The sequence below is a fragment of the Salvelinus alpinus genome, chromosome 7, assembly GCF_045679555.1.
Source record: "Salvelinus alpinus chromosome 7, SLU_Salpinus.1, whole genome shotgun sequence".
Taxonomy (NCBI): domain Eukaryota; kingdom Metazoa; phylum Chordata; class Actinopteri; order Salmoniformes; family Salmonidae; genus Salvelinus; species Salvelinus alpinus.
The window spans coordinates 42,580,939-42,599,876 of NC_092092.1; the positions used below are offsets into that span (position 1 = coordinate 42,580,939).

Genomic DNA, 18,938 nt, shown 5'->3' on the forward strand with positions numbered 1-18,938 from the left:
TTTTTCTCTCAGTCAGAAAGTTCCAAACAAAGGTGGAAGTGCGATAGACTTCAGATCAAGAGGACTCATGTTCAAATCCTTTAGTGAACTTGAAATCAAATACTTTTTTAATGTGTGCTTTCGAAGAGAGAGTGTTCTTTATTAGGTTATGTAGATCTCCATCTTAAATGTCCCTTATTAGACCATTTTTGGAAATTTTTCCATTAGCGTGGGAAAAGCTCAGTGGTAGAGAATTTGACTGCAGATCAAGCGGTCCCAGTTTCAAATTCTGGTGCCCCCTTAAAATCAAGTGCTTTCTAAGTGTATCTTGACGGTTAGAGTATTCTTTTTTAGATTATGTTACTCAATCTAAAATGTCCCTCATTTGATGTTTTTTCTCTCAGTCTAACAGTACCAAACAGAGTGGGTAGTCTGCTGCTCTTGAGATCCAGAGGTGTCAGGTCATTTTTTTTTTTATCCACTTGAAATCAAATACATTACTGGTGTGTTTTCCAAGAGGGAGAGTTTTTGAAGAGGCAAAATAACTCTCCATCTAAAATGGCCCTTGTTAGACAGTTTTTCCCTCTTACACAGTTTCTGACAGAGGGGGTATAGCTCAGTGGTAGAGCATTTGACTGCAGATCAAGAGGTCCCTGGTTCAAATCCTGGTGCCCCCTTGATGTCAAGTACTATCTAATTGTATCTTGAGAGTCGGAGTGCTCATTTTCAGGAGTTGTTACTCAATCTAAAATGTCCCTCATTTGATGTTTTTTCTCTCAGTCAGAAAGTTCCAAACAAAGGTGGAAGTGCGATAGACTTCAGATCAAGAGGACTCATGTTCAAATCCTTTAGTGAACTTGAAATCAAATACTTTTTTAATGTGTGCTTTCGAAGAGAGAGTGTTCTTTATTAGGTTATGTAGATCTCCATCTTAAATGTCCCTTATTAGACCATTTTTGGAAATTTTTCCATTAGCGTGGGAAAAGCTCAGTGGTAGAGAATTTGACTGCAGATCAAGCGGTCCCAGTTTCAAATTCTGGTGCCCCCTTAAAATCAAGTGCTTTCTAAGTGTATCTTGACGGTTAGAGTATTCTTTTTTAGATTATGTTACTCAATCTAAAATGTCCCTCATTTGATGTTTTTTCTCTCAGTCTAACAGTACCAAACAGAGTGGGTAGTCTGCTGCTCTTGAGATCCAGAGGTGTCAGGTATTTTTTTTCTTCTATCCACTTGAAATCAAATACATTACTGGTGTGTTTTCTAAGAGGGAGAGTTTTTGAAGAGGCAAAATAACTCTCCATCTAAAATGGCCTTTGTTAGACAGTTTTTCCCTCTTACACAGATTCTGACAGAGGGGGTATAGCTCAGTGGTAGAGCATTTGACTGCAGATCAAGAGGTCCCAGGTTCAAATCCTGGTGCCCCCTTGATGTCAAGTACTATCTAATTGTATCTTGAGAGTCGGAGTGCTCATTTTCAGGAGTTGTTACTCAATCTAAAATGTCCCTCATTTGATGTTTTTTCTCTCAGTCAGAAAGTTCCAAACAAAGGTGGAAGTGCGATAGACTTCAGATCAAGAGGACTCATGTTCAAATCCTTTAGTGAACTTGAAATCAAATACTTTTTTAATGTGTGCTTTCGAAGAGAGAGTGTTCTTTATTAGGTTATGTAGATCTCCATCTTAAATGTCCCTTATTAGACCATTTTTGGAAATTTTTCCATTAGCGTGGGAAAAGCTCAGTGGTAGAGAATTTGACTGCAGATCAAGCGGTCCCAGTTTCAAATTCTGGTGCCCCCTTAAAATCAAGTGCTTTCTAAGTGTATCTTGACGGTTAGAGTATTCTTTTTTAGATTATGTTACTCAATCTAAAATGTCCCTCATTTGATGTTTTTTCTCTCAGTCTAACAGTACCAAACAGAGTGGGTAGTCTGCTGCTCTTGAGATCCAGAGGTGTCAGGTAATTTTTTTTTTTATCCACTTGAAATCAAATACATTACTGGTGTGTTTTCCAAGAGGGAGAGTTTTTGAAGAGGCAAAATAACTCTCCATCTAAAATGGCCCTTGTTAGACAGTTTTTCCCTCTTACACAGTTTCTGACAGAGGGGGTATAGCTCAGTGGTAGAGCATTTGACTGCAGATCAAGAGGTCCCTGGTTCAAATCCTGGTGCCCCCTTGATGTCAAGTACTATCTAATTGTATCTTGAGAGTCGGAGTGCTCATTTTCAGGAGTTGTTACTCAATCTAAAATGTCCCTCATTTGATGTTTTTTCTCTCAGTCAGAAAGTTCCAAACAAAGGTGGAAGTGCGATAGACTTCAGATCAAGAGGACTCATGTTCAAATCCTTTAGTGAACTTGAAATCAAATACTTTTTTAATGTGTGCTTTCGAAGAGAGAGTGTTCTTTATTAGGTTATGTAGATCTCCATCTTAAATGTCCCTTATTAGACCATTTTTGGAAATTTTTCCATTAGCGTGGGAAAAGCTCAGTGGTAGAGAATTTGACTGCAGATCAAGCGGTCCCAGTTTCAAATTCTGGTGCCCCCTTAAAATCAAGTGCTTTCTAAGTGTATCTTGACGGTTAGAGTATTCTTTTTTAGATTATGTTACTCAATCTAAAATGTCCCTCATTTGATGTTTTTTCTCTCAGTCTAACAGTACCAAACAGAGTGGGTAGTCTGCTGCTCTTGAGATCCAGAGGTGTCAGGTATTTTTTTTCTTCTATCCACTTGAAATCAAATACATTACTGGTGTGTTTTCTAAGAGGGAGAGTTTTTGAAGAGGCAAAATAACTCTCCATCTAAAATGGCCTTTGTTAGACAGTTTTTCCCTCTTACACAGATTCTGACAGAGGGGGTATAGCTCAGTGGTAGAGCATTTGACTGCAGATCAAGAGGTCCCAGGTTCAAATCCTGGTGCCCCCTTGATGTCAAGTACTATCTAATTGTATCTTGAGAGTCGGAGTGCTCATTTTCAGGAGTTGTTACTCAATCTAAAATGTCCCTCATTTGATGTTTTTTCTCTCAGTCAGAAAGTTCCAAACAAAGGTGGAAGTGCGATAGACTTCAGATCAAGAGGACTCATGTTCAAATCCTTTAGTGAACTTGAAATCAAATACTTTTTTAATGTGTGCTTTCGAAGAGAGAGTGTTCTTTATTAGGTTATGTAGATCTCCATCTTAAATGTCCCTTATTAGACCATTTTTGGAAATTTTTCCATTAGCGTGGGAAAAGCTCAGTGGTAGAGAATTTGACTGCAGATCAAGCGGTCCCAGTTTCAAATTCTGGTGCCCCCTTAAAATCAAGTGCTTTCTAAGTGTATCTTGACGGTTAGAGTATTCTTTTTTAGATTATGTTACTCAATCTAAAATGTCCCTCATTTGATGTTTTTTCTCTCAGTCTAACAGTACCAAACAGAGTGGGTAGTCTGCTGCTCTTGAGATCCAGAGGTGTCAGGTAATTTTTTTTTTCTATCCACTTGAAATCAAATACATTACTGGTGTGTTTTCCAAGAGGGAGAGTTTTTGAAGAGGCAAAATAACTCTCCATCTAAAATGGCCCTTGTTAGACAGTTTTTCCCTCTTACACAGTTTCTGACAGAGGGGGTATAGCTCAGTGGTAGAGCATTTGACTGCAGATCAAGAGGTCCCTGGTTCAAATCCTGGTGCCCCCTTGATGTCAAGTACTATCTAATTGTATCTTGAGAGTCGGAGTGCTCATTTTCAGGAGTTGTTACTCAATCTAAAATGTCCCTCATTTGATGTTTTTTCTCTCAGTCAGAAAGTTCCAAACAAAGGTGGAAGTGCGATAGACTTCAGATCAAGAGGACTCATGTTCAAATCCTTTAGTGAACTTGAAATCAAATACTTTTTTAATGTGTGCTTTCGAAGAGAGAGTGTTCTTTATTAGGTTATGTAGATCTCCATCTTAAATGTCCCTTATTAGACCATTTTTGGAAATTTTTCCATTAGCGTGGGAAAAGCTCAGTGGTAGAGAATTTGACTGCAGATCAAGCGGTCCCAGTTTCAAATTCTGGTGCCCCCTTAAAATCAAGTGCTTTCTAAGTGTATCTTGACGGTTAGAGTATTCTTTTTTAGATTATGTTACTCAATCTAAAATGTCCCTCATTTGATGTTTTTTCTCTCAGTCTAACAGTACCAAACAGAGTGGGTAGTCTGCTGCTCTTGAGATCCAGAGGTGTCAGGTATTTTTTTTCTTCTATCCACTTGAAATCAAATACATTACTGGTGTGTTTTCCAAGAGGGAGAGTTTTTGAAGAGGCAAAATAACTCTCCATCTAAAATGGCCTTTGTTAGACAGTTTTTCCCTCTTACACAGATTCTGACAGAGGGGGTATAGCTCAGTGGTAGAGCATTTGACTGCAGATCAAGAGGTCCCAGGTTCAAATCCTGGTGCCCCCTTGATGTCAAGTACTATCTAATTGTATCTTGAGAGTCGGAGTGCTCATTTTCAGGAGTTGTTACTCAATCTAAAATGTCCCTCATTTGATGTTTTTTCTCTCAGTCAGAAAGTTCCAAACAAAGGTGGAAGTGCGATAGACTTCAGATCAAGAGGACTCATGTTCAAATCCTTTAGTGAACTTGAAATCAAATACTTTTTTAATGTGTGCTTTCGAAGAGAGAGTGTTCTTTATTAGGTTATGTAGATCTCCATCTTAAATGTCCCTTATTAGACCATTTTTGGAAATTTTTCCATTAGCGTGGGAAAAGCTCAGTGGTAGAGAATTTGACTGCAGATCAAGCGGTCCCAGTTTCAAATTCTGGTGCCCCCTTAAAATCAAGTGCTTTCTAAGTGTATCTTGACGGTTAGAGTATTCTTTTTTAGATTATGTTACTCAATCTAAAATGTCCCTCATTTGATGTTTTTTCTCTCAGTCTAACAGTACCAAACAGAGTGGGTAGTCTGCTGCTCTTGAGATCCAGAGGTGTCAGGTAATTTTTTTTTTTATCCACTTGAAATCAAATACATTACTGGTGTGTTTTCCAAGAGGGAGAGTTTTTGAAGAGGCAAAATAACTCTCCATCTAAAATGGCCCTTGTTAGACAGTTTTTCCCTCTTACACAGTTTCTGACAGAGGGGGTATAGCTCAGTGGTAGAGCATTTGACTGCAGATCAAGAGGTCCCTGGTTCAAATCCTGGTGCCCCCTTGATGTCAAGTACTATCTAATTGTATCTTGAGAGTCGGAGTGCTCATTTTCAGGAGTTGTTACTCAATCTAAAATGTCCCTCATTTGATGTTTTTTCTCTCAGTCAGAAAGTTCCAAACAAAGGTGGAAGTGCGATAGACTTCAGATCAAGAGGACTCATGTTCAAATCCTTTAGTGAACTTGAAATCAAATACTTTTTTAATGTGTGCTTTCGAAGAGAGAGTGTTCTTTATTAGGTTATGTAGATCTCCATCTTAAATGTCCCTTATTAGACCATTTTTGGAAATTTTTCCATTAGCGTGGGAAAAGCTCAGTGGTAGAGAATTTGACTGCAGATCAAGCGGTCCCAGTTTCAAATTCTGGTGCCCCCTTAAAATCAAGTGCTTTCTAAGTGTATCTTGACGGTTAGAGTATTCTTTTTTAGATTATGTTACTCAATCTAAAATGTCCCTCATTTGATGTTTTTTCTCTCAGTCTAACAGTACCAAACAGAGTGGGTAGTCTGCTGCTCTTGAGATCCAGAGGTGTCAGGTAATTTTTTTTTTCTATCCACTTGAAATCAAATACATTACTGGTGTGTTTTCCAAGAGGGAGAGTTTTTGAAGAGGCAAAATAACTCTCCATCTAAAATGGCCCTTGTTAGACAGTTTTTCCCTCTTACACAGTTTCTGACAGAGGGGGTATAGCTCAGTGGTAGAGCATTTGACTGCAGATCAAGAGGTCCCTGGTTCAAATCCTGGTGCCCCCTTGATGTCAAGTACTATCTAATTGTATCTTGAGAGTCGGAGTGCTCATTTTCAGGAGTTGTTACTCAATCTAAAATGTCCCTCATTTGATGTTTTTTCTCTCAGTCAGAAAGTTCCAAACAAAGGTGGAAGTGCGATAGACTTCAGATCAAGAGGACTCATGTTCAAATCCTTTAGTGAACTTGAAATCAAATACTTTTTTAATGTGTGCTTTCGAAGAGAGAGTGTTCTTTATTAGGTTATGTAGATCTCCATCTTAAATGTCCCTTATTAGACCATTTTTGGAAATTTTTCCATTAGCGTGGGAAAAGCTCAGTGGTAGAGAATTTGACTGCAGATCAAGCGGTCCCAGTTTCAAATTCTGGTGCCCCCTTAAAATCAAGTGCTTTCTAAGTGTATCTTGACGGTTAGAGTATTCTTTTTTAGATTATGTTACTCAATCTAAAATGTCCCTCATTTGATGTTTTTTCTCTCAGTCTAACAGTACCAAACAGAGTGGGTAGTCTGCTGCTCTTGAGATCCAGAGGTGTCAGGTAATTTTTTTTTTTATCCACTTGAAATCAAATACATTACTGGTGTGTTTTCCAAGAGGGAGAGTTTTTGAAGAGGCAAAATAACTCTCCATCTAAAATGGCCCTTGTTAGACAGTTTTTCCCTCTTACACAGTTTCTGACAGAGGGGGTATAGCTCAGTGGTAGAGCATTTGACTGCAGATCAAGAGGTCCCTGGTTCAAATCCTGGTGCCCCCTTGATGTCAAGTACTATCTAATTGTATCTTGAGAGTCGGAGTGCTCATTTTCAGGAGTTGTTACTCAATCTAAAATGTCCCTCATTTGATGTTTTTTCTCTCAGTCAGAAAGTTCCAAACAAAGGTGGAAGTGCGATAGACTTCAGATCAAGAGGACTCGTGTTCAAATCCTTTAGTGAACTTGAAATCAAATACTTTTTTAATGTGTGCTTTCGAAGAGAGAGTGTTCTTTATTAGGTTATGTAGATCTCCATCTTAAATGTCCCTTATTAGACCATTTTTGGAAATTTTTCCATTAGCGTGGGAAAAGCTCAGTGGTAGAGAATTTGACTGCAGATCAAGCGGTCCCAGTTTCAAATTCTGGTGCCCCCTTAAAATCAAGTGCTTTCTAAGTGTATCTTGACGGTTAGAGTATTCGTTTTTAGATTATGTTACTCAATCTAAAATGTCCCTCATTTGATGTTTTTTCTCTCAGTCTAACAGTACCAAACAGAGTGGGTAGTCTGCTGCTCTTGAGATCCAGAGGTGTCAGGTATTTTTTTTCTTCTATCCACTTGAAATCAAATACATTACTGGTGTGTTTTCCAAGAGGGAGAGTTTTTGAAGAGGCAAAATAACTCTCCATCTAAAATGGCCTTTGTTAGACAGTTTTTCCCTCTTACACAGATTCTGACAGAGGGGGTATAGCTCAGTGGTAGAGCATTTGACTGCAGATCAAGAGGTCCCAGGTTCAAATCCTGGTGCCCCCTTGATGTCAAGTACTATCTAATTGTATCTTGAGAGTCGGAGTGCTCATTTTCAGGAGTTGTTACTCAATCTAAAATGTCCCTCATTTGATGTTTTTTCTCTCAGTCAGAAAGTTCCAAACAAAGGTGGAAGTGCGATAGACTTCAGATCAAGAGGACTCATGTTCAAATCCTTTAGTGAACTTGAAATCAAATACTTTTTTAATGTGTGCTTTCGAAGAGAGAGTGTTCTTTATTAGGTTATGTAGATCTCCATCTTAAATGTCCCTTATTAGACCATTTTTGGAAATTTTTCCATTAGCGTGGGAAAAGCTCAGTGGTAGAGAATTTGACTGCAGATCAAGCGGTCCCAGTTTCAAATTCTGGTGCCCCCTTAAAATCAAGTGCTTTCTAAGTGTATCTTGACGGTTAGAGTATTCTTTTTTAGATTATGTTACTCAATCTAAAATGTCCCTCATTTGATGTTTTTTCTCTCAGTCTAACAGTACCAAACAGAGTGGGTAGTCTGCTGCTCTTGAGATCCAGAGGTGTCAGGTAATTTTTTTTTTTATCCACTTGAAATCAAATACATTACTGGTGTGTTTTCCAAGAGGGAGAGTTTTTGAAGAGGCAAAATAACTCTCCATCTAAAATGGCCCTTGTTAGACAGTTTTTCCCTCTTACACAGTTTCTGACAGAGGGGGTATAGCTCAGTGGTAGAGCATTTGACTGCAGATCAAGAGGTCCCTGGTTCAAATCCTGGTGCCCCCTTGATGTCAAGTACTATCTAATTGTATCTTGAGAGTCGGAGTGCTCATTTTCAGGAGTTGTTACTCAATCTAAAATGTCCCTCATTTGATGTTTTTTCTCTCAGTCAGAAAGTTCCAAACAAAGGTGGAAGTGCGATAGACTTCAGATCAAGAGGACTCATGTTCAAATCCTTTAGTGAACTTGAAATCAAATACTTTTTTAATGTGTGCTTTCGAAGAGAGAGTGTTCTTTATTAGGTTATGTAGATCTCCATCTTAAATGTCCCTTATTAGACCATTTTTGGAAATTTTTCCATTAGCGTGGGAAAAGCTCAGTGGTAGAGAATTTGACTGCAGATCAAGCGGTCCCAGTTTCAAATTCTGGTGCCCCCTTAAAATCAAGTGCTTTCTAAGTGTATCTTGACGGTTAGAGTATTCTTTTTTAGATTATGTTACTCAATCTAAAATGTCCCTCATTTGATGTTTTTTCTCTCAGTCTAACAGTACCAAACAGAGTGGGTAGTCTGCTGCTCTTGAGATCCAGAGGTGTCAGGTATTTTTTTTCTTCTATCCACTTGAAATCAAATACATTACTGGTGTGTTTTCCAAGAGGGAGAGTTTTTGAAGAGGCAAAATAACTCTCCATCTAAAATGGCCTTTGTTAGACAGTTTTTCCCTCTTACACAGATTCTGACAGAGGGGGTATAGCTCAGTGGTAGAGCATTTGACTGCAGATCAAGAGGTCCCAGGTTCAAATCCTGGTGCCCCCTTGATGTCAAGTACTATCTAATTGTATCTTGAGAGTCGGAGTGCTCATTTTCAGGAGTTGTTACTCAATCTAAAATGTCCCTCATTTGATGTTTTTTCTCTCAGTCAGAAAGTTCCAAACAAAGGTGGAAGTGCGATAGACTTCAGATCAAGAGGACTCATGTTCAAATCCTTTAGTGAACTTGAAATCAAATACTTTTTTAATGTGTGCTTTCGAAGAGAGAGTGTTCTTTATTAGGTTATGTAGATCTCCATCTTAAATGTCCCTTATTAGACCATTTTTGGAAATTTTTCCATTAGCGTGGGAAAAGCTCAGTGGTAGAGAATTTGACTGCAGATCAAGCGGTCCCAGTTTCAAATTCTGGTGCCCCCTTAAAATCAAGTGCTTTCTAAGTGTATCTTGACGGTTAGAGTATTCTTTTTTAGATTATGTTACTCAATCTAAAATGTCCCTCATTTGATGTTTTTTCTCTCAGTCTAACAGTACCAAACAGAGTGGGTAGTCTGCTGCTCTTGAGATCCAGAGGTGTCAGGTAATTTTTTTTTTTATCCACTTGAAATCAAATACATTACTGGTGTGTTTTCCAAGAGGGAGAGTTTTTGAAGAGGCAAAATAACTCTCCATCTAAAATGGCCCTTGTTAGACAGTTTTTCCCTCTTACACAGTTTCTGACAGAGGGGGTATAGCTCAGTGGTAGAGCATTTGACTGCAGATCAAGAGGTCCCTGGTTCAAATCCTGGTGCCCCCTTGATGTCAAGTACTATCTAATTGTATCTTGAGAGTCGGAGTGCTCATTTTCAGGAGTTGTTACTCAATCTAAAATGTCCCTCATTTGATGTTTTTTCTCTCAGTCAGAAAGTTCCAAACAAAGGTGGAAGTGCGATAGACTTCAGATCAAGAGGACTCATGTTCAAATCCTTTAGTGAACTTGAAATCAAATACTTTTTTAATGTGTGCTTTCGAAGAGAGAGTGTTCTTTATTAGGTTATGTAGATCTCCATCTTAAATGTCCCTTATTAGACCATTTTTGGAAATTTTTCCATTAGCGTGGGAAAAGCTCAGTGGTAGAGAATTTGACTGCAGATCAAGCGGTCCCAGTTTCAAATTCTGGTGCCCCCTTAAAATCAAGTGCTTTCTAAGTGTATCTTGACGGTTAGAGTATTCTTTTTTAGATTATGTTACTCAATCTAAAATGTCCCTCATTTGATGTTTTTTCTCTCAGTCTAACAGTACCAAACAGAGTGGGTAGTCTGCTGCTCTTGAGATCCAGAGGTGTCAGGTAATTTTTTTTTTTATCCACTTGAAATCAAATACATTACTGGTGTGTTTTCCAAGAGGGAGAGTTTTTGAAGAGGCAAAATAACTCTCCATCTAAAATGGCCCTTGTTAGACAGTTTTTCCCTCTTACACAGTTTCTGACAGAGGGGGTATAGCTCAGTGGTAGAGCATTTGACTGCAGATCAAGAGGTCCCTGGTTCAAATCCTGGTGCCCCCTTGATGTCAAGTACTATCTAATTGTATCTTGAGAGTCGGAGTGCTCATTTTCAGGAGTTGTTACTCAATCTAAAATGTCCCTCATTTGATGTTTTTTCTCTCAGTCAGAAAGTTCCAAACAAAGGTGGAAGTGCGATAGACTTCAGATCAAGAGGACTCGTGTTCAAATCCTTTAGTGAACTTGAAATCAAATACTTTTTTAATGTGTGCTTTCGAAGAGAGAGTGTTCTTTATTAGGTTATGTAGATCTCCATCTTAAATGTCCCTTATTAGACAATTTTTGGACATTTTTCCATTAGCGTGGGAAAAGCTCAGTGGTAGAGAATTTGACTGCAGATCAAGCGGTCCCAGTTTCAAATTCTGGTGCCCCCTTAAAATCAAGTGCTTTCTAAGTGTATCTTGACGGTTAGAGTATTCTTTTTTAGATTATGTTACTCAATCTAAAATGTCCCTCATTTGATGTTTTTTCTCTCAGTCTAACAGTACCAAACAGAGTGGGTAGTCTGCTGCTCTTGAGATCCAGAGGTGTCAGGTAATTTTTTTTTTATCCACTTGAAATCAAATACATTACTGGTGTGTTTTCCAAGAGGGAGAGTTTTTGAAGAGGCAAAATAACTCTCCATCTAAAATGGCCCTTGTTAGACAGTTTTTCCCTCTTACACAGTTTCTGACAGAGGGGGTATAGCTCAGTGGTAGAGCATTTGAGGCCAGATCAAGAGGTCCCTGGTTCAAATCCTGGTGCCCCCTTGATGTCAAGTACTATCTAATTGTATCTTGAGAGTCGGAGTGCTCATTTTCAGGAGTTGTTACTCAATCTAAAATGTCCCTCATTTGATGTTTTTTCTCTCAGTCAGAAAGTTCCAAACAAAGGTGGAAGTGCGATAGACTTCAGATCAAGAGGACTCGTGTTCAAATCCTTTAGTGAACTTGAAATCAAATACTTTTTTAATGTGTGCTTTCGAAGAGAGAGTGTTCTTTATTAGGTTATGTAGATCTCCATCTTAAATGTCCCTTATTAGACAATTTTTGGACATTTTTCCATTAGCGTGGGAAAAGCTCAGTGGTAGAGAATTTGACTGCAGATCAAGCGGTCCCAGTTTCAAATTCTGGTGCCCCCTTAAAATCAAGTGCTTTCTAAGTGTATCTTGACGGTTAGAGTATTCTTTTTTAGATTATGTTACTCAATCTAAAATGTCCCTCATTTGATGTTTTTTCTCTCAGTCTAACAGTACCAAACAGAGTGGGTAGTCTGCTGCTCTTGAGATCCAGAGGTGTCAGGTAATTTTTTTTTTTATCCACTTGAAATCAAATACATTACTGGTGTGTTTTCCAAGAGGGAGAGTTTTTGAAGAGGCAAAATAACTCTCCATCTAAAATGGCCCTTGTTAGACAGTTTTTCCCTCTTACACAGTTTCTGACAGAGGGGGTATAGCTCAGTGGTAGAGCATTTGACTGCAGATCAAGAGGTCCCTGGTTCAAATCCTGGTGCCCCCTTGATGTCAAGTACTATCTAATTGTATCTTGAGAGTCGGAGTGCTCATTTTCAGGAGTTGTTACTCAATCTAAAATGTCCCTCATTTGATGTTTTTTCTCTCAGTCAGAAAGTTCCAAACAAAGGTGGAAGTGCGATAGACTTCAGATCAAGAGGACTCGTGTTCAAATCCTTTAGTGAACTTGAAATCAAATACTTTTTTAATGTGTGCTTTCGAAGAGAGAGTGTTCTTTATTAGGTTATGTAGATCTCCATCTTAAATGTCCCTTATTAGACAATTTTTGGACATTTTTCCATTAGCGTGGGAAAAGCTCAGTGGTAGAGAATTTGACTGCAGATCAAGCGGTCCCAGTTTCAAATTCTGGTGCCCCCTTAAAATCAAGTGCTTTCTAAGTGTATCTTGACGGTTAGAGTATTCTTTTTTAGATTATGTTACTCAATCTAAAATGTCCCTCATTTGATGTTTTTTCTCTCAGTCTAACAGTACCAAACAGAGTGGGTAGTCTGCTGCTCTTGAGATCCAGAGGTGTCAGGTAAATTTTTTTTTTATCCACTTGAAATCAAATACATTACTGGTGTGTTTTCCAAGAGGGAGAGTTTTTGAAGAGGCAAAATAACTCTCCATCTAAAATGGACCTTGTTAGACAGTTTTTCCCTCTTACACAGTTTCTGACAGAGGGGGTATAGCTCAGTGGTAGAGCATTTGACTGCATATCAAGAGGTCCCAGGTTCAAATCCTGGTGCCCCCTTGATGTCAAGTACTATCTAATTGTATCTTGAGAGTCGGAGTGCACATTTTCAGGAGTTGTTACTCAATCTAAAATGTCCCTCATTTGATGTTTTTTCTCTCAGTCAGAAAGTTCCAAACAAAGGTGGAAGTGCGATAGACTTCAGATCAAGAGGACTCAGGTTCAAATCCTTTAGTGAACTTGAAATCAAATACTTTTTTAATGTGTGCTTTCAAAGAGAGAGTGTTCTTTATTAGGTTATGTAGATCTTCATCTTAAATGTCCCTTATTAGACAATTTTTTGACATTTTTCCATTAGCGTGGGAAAAGCTCAGTGGTAGAGAATTTGACTGCAGATCAAGCGGTCCCAGTTTCAAATTCTGGTGCCCCCTTAAAATCAAGTGCTTTCTAAGTGTATCTTGACGGTTAGAGTATTCTTTTTTAGATTATGTTACTCAATCTAAAATGTCCCTCATTTGATGTTTTTTCTCTCAGTCTAACAGTACCAAACAGAGTGGGTAGTCTGCTGCTCTTGAGATCCAGAGGTGTCAGGTAATTTTTTTTTCTATCCACTTGAAATCAAATACATTACTGGTGTGTTTTCCAAGAGGGAGAGATTTTGAAGAGGCAAAATAACTCTCCATCTAAAATGGCCCTTGTTAGACAGTTTTTCCCTCTTACACAGTTTCTGTCAGAGGGGGTGTAGCTCAGTGGTAGAGCATTTGACTGCAGATCAAGAGGTCCCTGGTTCAAATCCTGGTGCCCCCTTGATGTCAAGTACTATCTAATTGTATCTTGAGAGTCGGAGTGCTCATTTTCAGGAGTTGTTACTCAATCTAAAATGTCCCTCATTTGATGTTTTTTTCTCTCAGTCAGAAAGTTCCAAACAAAGGTGGAAGTGCGATAGACTTCAGATCAAGAGGACTCAGGTTCAAATCCTTTAGTGAACTTGAAATCAAATACTTTTTTAATGTGTGCTTTCAAAGAGAGAGTGTTCTTTATTAGGTTATGTAGATCTTCATCTTAAATGTCCCTTATTAGACAATTTTTGGACATTTTTCCATTAGCGTGGGAAAAGCTCAGTGGTAGAGAATTTGACTGCAGATCAAGCGGTCCCAGTTTCAAATTCTGGTGCCCCCTTAAAATCAAGTGCTTTCTAAGTGTATCTTGACGGTTAGAGTATTCTTTTTTAGATTATGTTACTCAATCTAAAATGTCCCTCATTTGATGTTTTTTCTCTCAGTCTAACAGTACCAAACAGAGTGGGTAGTCTGCTGCTCTTGAGATCCAGAGGTGTCAGGTAATTTTTTTTTCTATCCACTTGAAATCAAATACATTACTGGTGTGTTTTCCAAGAGGGAGAGATTTTGAAGAGGAAAAATAACTCTCCATCTAAAATGGCCCTTGTTAGACAGTTTTTCAATCTTACACAGTTTCTGACAGAGGGGGTATAGCTCAGTGGTAGAGCATTTGACTGCATATCAAGAGGTCCCAGGTTCAAATCCTGGTGCCCCCTTGATGTCAAGTACTATCTAATTGTATCTTGAGAGTCGGAGTGCTCATTTTCAGGAGTTGTTACTCAATCTAAAATGTCCCTCATTTGATGTTTTTTTCTCTCAGTCAGACAGTTCCAAACAAAGGTGGAAGTGCGATAGACTTCAGATCAAGAGGACTCAGGTTCAAATCCTTTAGTGAACTTGAAATCAAATACTTTTTTAATGTGTGCTTTCAAAGAGAGAGTGTTATTTATTAGGTTATGTAGATCTCCATCTTAAATGTCCCTTATTAGACAATTTTTGGACATTTTTCCATTAGCGTGGGAAAAGCTCAGTGGTAGAGAATTTGACTGCAGATCAAGCGGTCCCAGTTTCAAATTCTGGTGCCCCCTTAAAATCAAGTGCTTTCTAAGTGTATCTTGACGGTTAGAGTTTTCTTTTTTAGATTATGTTACTCAATCTAAAATGTCCCTCATTTGATGTTTTTTCTCTCAGTCTAACAGTACCAAACAGAGTGGGTAGTCTGCTGCTCTTGAGATCCAGAGGTGTCAGGTAATTTTTTTTTCTATCCACTTGAAATCAAATACATTACTGGTGTGTTTTCCAAGAGGGAGAGATTTTGAAGAGGAAAAATAACTCTCCATCTAAAATGGCCCTTGTTAGACAGTTTTTTCCTCTTTCACATTTTCTGACAGAGGGGGTATAGCTCAGTGGTAGAGCATTTGACTGCATATCAAGAGTTCCCAGGTTCAAATCCTGGTGCCCCCTTGATGTCAAGTACTATCTAATTGTATCTTGAGAGTCGGAGTGCTCATTTTCAGGAGTTGTTACTCAATCTAAAATGTCCCTCATTTGATGTTTTTTTCTCTCAGTCAGACAGTTCCAAACAAAGGTGGAAGTGCGATAGACTTCAGATCAAGAGGACTCAGGTTCAAATCCTTTAGTGAACTTGAAATCAAATACTTTTTTAATGTGTGCTTTCAAAGAGAGAGTGTTCTTTATTAGGTTATGTAGATCTTCATCTTAAATGTCCCTTATTAGACAATTTTTTGACATTTTTCCATTAGCGTGGGAAAAGCTCAGTGGTAGAGAATTTGACTGCAGATCAAGCGGTCCCAGTTTCAAATTCTGGTGCCCCCTTAAAATCAAGTGCTTTCTAAGTGTATCTTGACGGTTAGAGTATTCTTTTTTAGATTATGTTTCTCAATCTAAAATGTCCCTCATTTGATGTTTTTTCTCTCAGTCTAACAGTACCAAACAGAGTGGGTAGTCTGCTGCTCTTGAGATCCAGAGGTGTCACGTAATTTTTTTTTCTATCCACTTGAAATCAAATACATTACTGGTGTGTTTTCCAAGAGGGAGAGTTTTTGAAGAGGCAAAATAACTCTCCATCTAAAATGGCCCTTGTTAGACAGTTTTTCCCTCTTACACAGTTTCTGACAGAGGGGGTATAGCTCAGTGGTAGAGCATTTGACTGCAGATCAAGAGGTTCCAGGTTCAAATCCTGGTGCCCCCTTGATGTCAAGTACTATCTAATTGTATCTTGAGAGTCGGAGTGCTCATTTTCAGGAGTTGTTACTCAATCTAAAATGTCCCTCATTTGATGTTTTTTTCTCTCAGTCAGACAGTTCCAAACAAAGGTGGAAGTGCGATAGACTTCAGATCAAGAGGACTCAGGTTCAAATCCTTTAGTGAACTTGAAATCAAATACTTTTTTAATGTGTGCTTTCAAAGAGAGAGTGTTATTTATTAGGTTATGTAGATCTCCATCTTAAATGTCCCTTATTAGATAATTTTTGGACATTTTTCCATTAGCGTGGGAAAAGCTCAGTGGTAGAGAATTTGACTGCAGATCAAGCGGTCCCAGTTTCAAATTCTGGTGCCCCCTTAAAATCAAGTGCTTTCTAAGTGTATCTTAACGGTTAGAGTATTCTTTTTTAGATTATGTTACTCAATCTAAAATGTCCCTCATTTGATGTTTTTTCTCTCAGTCTAACAGTACCAAACAGAGTGGGTAGTCTGCTGCTCTTGAGATCCAGAGGTGTCAGGTAATTTTTTTTTCTATCCACTTGAAATCAAATACATTACTGGTGTGTTTTCCAAGAGGGAGAGATTTTGAAGAGGCAAAATAACTCTCCATCTAAAATGGCCCTTGTTAGACAGTTTTTCCCTCTTACACAGTTTCTGACAGAGGGGGTATAGCTCAGTGGTAGAGCATTTGACTGCAGATCAAGAGGTCCCAGGTTCAAATCCTGGTGCCCCCTTGATGTCAAGTACTATCTAATTGTATCTTGAGAGTCGGAGTGCTCATTTTCAGGAGTTGTTACTCAATCTAAAATGTCCCTCATTTGATGTTTTTTTCTCTCAGTCAGACAGTTCCAAACAAAGGTGGAAGTGCGATAGACTTCAGATCAAGAGGACTCAGGTTCAAATCCTTTAGTGAACTTGAAATCAAATACTTTTTTAATGTGTGCTTTCAAAGAGAGAGTGTTCTTTATTAGGTTATGTAGATCTCCATCTTAAATGTCCCTTATTAGACAATTTTTGGACATTTTTCCATTAGCGTGGGAAAAGCTCAGTGGTAGAGAATTTGACTGCAGATCAAGCGGTCCCAGTTTCAAATTCTGGTGCCCCCTTAAAATCAAGTGCTTTCTAAGTGTATCTTGACGGTTAGAGTATTCTTTTTTAGATTATGTTACTCAATCTAAAATGTCCCTCATTTGATGTTTTTTCTCTCAGTCTAACAGTACCAAACAGAGTGGGTAGTCTGCTGCTCTTGAGATCCAGAGGTGTCAGGTAATTTTTTTTTCTATCCACTTGAAATCAAATACATTACTGGTGTGTTTTCCAAGAGGGAGAGATTTTGAAGAGGCAAAATAACTCTCCATCTAAAATGGCCCTTGTTAGACAGTTTTTCCCTCTTACACAGTTTCTGACAGAGGGGGTATAGCTCAGTGGTAGAGCATTTGACTGCAGATCAAGAGGTCCCAGGTTCAAATCCTGGTGCCCCCTTGATGTCAAGTACTATCTAATTGTATCTTGAGAGTCGGAGTGCTCATTTTCAGGAGTTGTTACTCAATCTAAAATGTCCCTCATTTGATGTTTTTTCTCTCAGTCAGACAGTTCCAAACAAAGGTGGAAGTGCGATAGACTTCAGATCAAGAGGACTCAGGTTCAAATCCTTTAGTGAACTTGAAATCAAATACTTTTTTAATGTGTGCTTTCAAAGAGAGAGTGTTCTTTATTAGGTTATGTAGATCTCCACCTTAAATGTCCCTTATTAGACAATTTTTGGACATTTTTCCATTAGCGTGGGAAAAGCTCAGTGGTAGAGAATTTGACTGCAGATCAAGCGGTCCCAGTTTCAAATTCTGGTGCCCCCTTAAAATCAAGTGCTTTCTAAGTGTATCTTGACGGTTAGAGTATTCTTTTTTAGATTATGTTTCTCAATCTAAAATGTCCCTCATTTGATGTTTTTTCTCTCAGTCTAACAGAACCAAACAGAGTGGGTAGTCTGCTGCTCTTGAGATCCAGAGGTGTCAGGTATTTTTTTTCTTCTATCCACTTGAAATCAAATACATTACTGGTGTGTTTTCCAAGAGGGAGAGTTTTTGAAGAGGCAAAATAACTCTCCATCTAAAATGGCCTTTGTTAGACAGTTTTTCCCTCTTACACAGATTCTGACAGAGGGTGTATAGCTCAGTGGTAGAGCATTTGACTGCAGATCAAGAGGTCCCAGGTTCAAATCCTGGTTCCCCCTTGATGTCAAGTACTATCTAATTGTATCTTGAGAGTCGGAGTGCTCATTTTCAGGAGTTGTTACTCAATCTAAAATGTCCCTCATTTGATGTTTTTTCTCTCAGTCAGACAGTTCCAAACAAAGGTGGAAGTGCGATAGACTTCAGATCAAGAGGACTCAGGTTCAAATCCTTTAGTGAACTTGAAATCAAATACTTTTTTAATGTGTGCTTTCAAAGAGAGAGTGTTCTTTATTAGGTTATGTAGATCTCCACCTTAAATGTCCCTTATTAGACAATTTTTGGACATTTTTCCATTAGCGTGGGAAAAGCTCAGTGGTAGAGAATTTGACTGCAGATCAAGCGGTCCCAGTTTCAAATTCTGGTGCCCCCTTAAAATCAAGTGCTTTCTAAGTGTATCTTGACGGTTAGAGTATTCTTTTTTAGATTATGTTTCTCAATCTAAAATGTCCCTCATTTGATGTTTTTTCTCTCAGTCTAACAGAACCAAACAGAGTGGGTAGTCTGCTGCTCTTGAGATCCAGAGGTGTCAGGTATTTTTTTTCTTCTATCCACTTGAAATCAAATACATTACTGGTGTGTTTTCCAAGAGGGAGAGTTTTTGAAGAGGCAAAATAACTCTCCATCTAAAATGGCCTTTGTTAGACAGTTTTTCCCTCTTACACAGATTCTGACAGAGGGGGTATAGCTCAGTGGTAGAGCATTTGACTGCAGATCAAGAGGTCCCAGGTTCAAATCCTGGTGCCCCCTTGATGTCAAGTACTATCTAATTGTATCTTGAGAGTCGGAGTGCTCATTTTCAGGAGTTGTTACTCAATCTAAAATGTCCCTCATTTGATGTTTTTTCTCTCAGTCAGAAAGTTCCAAACAAAGGTGGAAGTGCGATAGACTTCAGATCAAGAGGACTCATGTTCAAATCCTTTAGTGAACTTGAAATCAAATACTTTTTTAATGTGTGCTTTCGAAGAGAGAGTGTTCTTTATTAGGTTATGTAGATCTCCATCTTAAATGTCCCTTATTAGACAATTTTTGGACATTTTTCCATTAGCGTGGGAAAAGCTCAGTGGTAGAGAATTTGACTGCAGATCAAG

General features: G+C 38.5%; 21 non-coding genes across 21 annotated transcripts; all 21 read left to right on the forward strand.

The window, feature by feature from the left end:
- Positions 1–584: 584 nt before the first annotated feature.
- On the forward strand, positions 585–656 carry trnac-gca (transfer RNA cysteine (anticodon GCA)). Its single transcript has one exon. It is a non-coding gene; the product is annotated as a tRNA-Cys (tRNA).
- A 676-nt stretch (positions 657–1,332) lies between these two features.
- Positions 1,333–1,404, forward strand: trnac-gca (transfer RNA cysteine (anticodon GCA)). Its single transcript has one exon. It is a non-coding gene; the product is annotated as a tRNA-Cys (tRNA).
- Positions 1,405–2,079: 675 nt separating this feature from the next.
- On the forward strand, positions 2,080–2,151 carry trnac-gca (transfer RNA cysteine (anticodon GCA)). Its single transcript has one exon. It is a non-coding gene; the product is annotated as a tRNA-Cys (tRNA).
- Positions 2,152–2,827: 676 nt separating this feature from the next.
- trnac-gca (transfer RNA cysteine (anticodon GCA)) lies at positions 2,828–2,899 on the forward strand. The gene has a single exon. It is a non-coding gene; the product is annotated as a tRNA-Cys (tRNA).
- A 676-nt stretch (positions 2,900–3,575) lies between these two features.
- On the forward strand, positions 3,576–3,647 carry trnac-gca (transfer RNA cysteine (anticodon GCA)). The gene has a single exon. It is a non-coding gene; the product is annotated as a tRNA-Cys (tRNA).
- Positions 3,648–4,323: 676 nt separating this feature from the next.
- trnac-gca (transfer RNA cysteine (anticodon GCA)) lies at positions 4,324–4,395 on the forward strand. The gene has a single exon. It is a non-coding gene; the product is annotated as a tRNA-Cys (tRNA).
- Positions 4,396–5,070: 675 nt separating this feature from the next.
- On the forward strand, positions 5,071–5,142 carry trnac-gca (transfer RNA cysteine (anticodon GCA)). Its single transcript has one exon. It is a non-coding gene; the product is annotated as a tRNA-Cys (tRNA).
- A 676-nt stretch (positions 5,143–5,818) lies between these two features.
- On the forward strand, positions 5,819–5,890 carry trnac-gca (transfer RNA cysteine (anticodon GCA)). The gene has a single exon. It is a non-coding gene; the product is annotated as a tRNA-Cys (tRNA).
- Positions 5,891–6,565: 675 nt separating this feature from the next.
- On the forward strand, positions 6,566–6,637 carry trnac-gca (transfer RNA cysteine (anticodon GCA)). Its single transcript has one exon. It is a non-coding gene; the product is annotated as a tRNA-Cys (tRNA).
- Positions 6,638–7,313: 676 nt separating this feature from the next.
- On the forward strand, positions 7,314–7,385 carry trnac-gca (transfer RNA cysteine (anticodon GCA)). Its single transcript has one exon. It is a non-coding gene; the product is annotated as a tRNA-Cys (tRNA).
- A 675-nt stretch (positions 7,386–8,060) lies between these two features.
- Positions 8,061–8,132, forward strand: trnac-gca (transfer RNA cysteine (anticodon GCA)). The gene has a single exon. It is a non-coding gene; the product is annotated as a tRNA-Cys (tRNA).
- Positions 8,133–8,808: 676 nt separating this feature from the next.
- trnac-gca (transfer RNA cysteine (anticodon GCA)) lies at positions 8,809–8,880 on the forward strand. Its single transcript has one exon. It is a non-coding gene; the product is annotated as a tRNA-Cys (tRNA).
- A 675-nt stretch (positions 8,881–9,555) lies between these two features.
- trnac-gca (transfer RNA cysteine (anticodon GCA)) lies at positions 9,556–9,627 on the forward strand. Its single transcript has one exon. It is a non-coding gene; the product is annotated as a tRNA-Cys (tRNA).
- A 675-nt stretch (positions 9,628–10,302) lies between these two features.
- trnac-gca (transfer RNA cysteine (anticodon GCA)) lies at positions 10,303–10,374 on the forward strand. Its single transcript has one exon. It is a non-coding gene; the product is annotated as a tRNA-Cys (tRNA).
- A 1,421-nt stretch (positions 10,375–11,795) lies between these two features.
- Positions 11,796–11,867, forward strand: trnac-gca (transfer RNA cysteine (anticodon GCA)). Its single transcript has one exon. It is a non-coding gene; the product is annotated as a tRNA-Cys (tRNA).
- Positions 11,868–12,542: 675 nt separating this feature from the next.
- On the forward strand, positions 12,543–12,614 carry trnac-gca (transfer RNA cysteine (anticodon GCA)). The gene has a single exon. It is a non-coding gene; the product is annotated as a tRNA-Cys (tRNA).
- A 1,423-nt stretch (positions 12,615–14,037) lies between these two features.
- On the forward strand, positions 14,038–14,109 carry trnac-gca (transfer RNA cysteine (anticodon GCA)). The gene has a single exon. It is a non-coding gene; the product is annotated as a tRNA-Cys (tRNA).
- Positions 14,110–15,533: 1,424 nt separating this feature from the next.
- trnac-gca (transfer RNA cysteine (anticodon GCA)) lies at positions 15,534–15,605 on the forward strand. Its single transcript has one exon. It is a non-coding gene; the product is annotated as a tRNA-Cys (tRNA).
- Positions 15,606–16,281: 676 nt separating this feature from the next.
- On the forward strand, positions 16,282–16,353 carry trnac-gca (transfer RNA cysteine (anticodon GCA)). The gene has a single exon. It is a non-coding gene; the product is annotated as a tRNA-Cys (tRNA).
- A 676-nt stretch (positions 16,354–17,029) lies between these two features.
- On the forward strand, positions 17,030–17,101 carry trnac-gca (transfer RNA cysteine (anticodon GCA)). Its single transcript has one exon. It is a non-coding gene; the product is annotated as a tRNA-Cys (tRNA).
- Positions 17,102–18,525: 1,424 nt separating this feature from the next.
- Positions 18,526–18,597, forward strand: trnac-gca (transfer RNA cysteine (anticodon GCA)). The gene has a single exon. It is a non-coding gene; the product is annotated as a tRNA-Cys (tRNA).
- Positions 18,598–18,938: the final 341 nt, after the last annotated feature.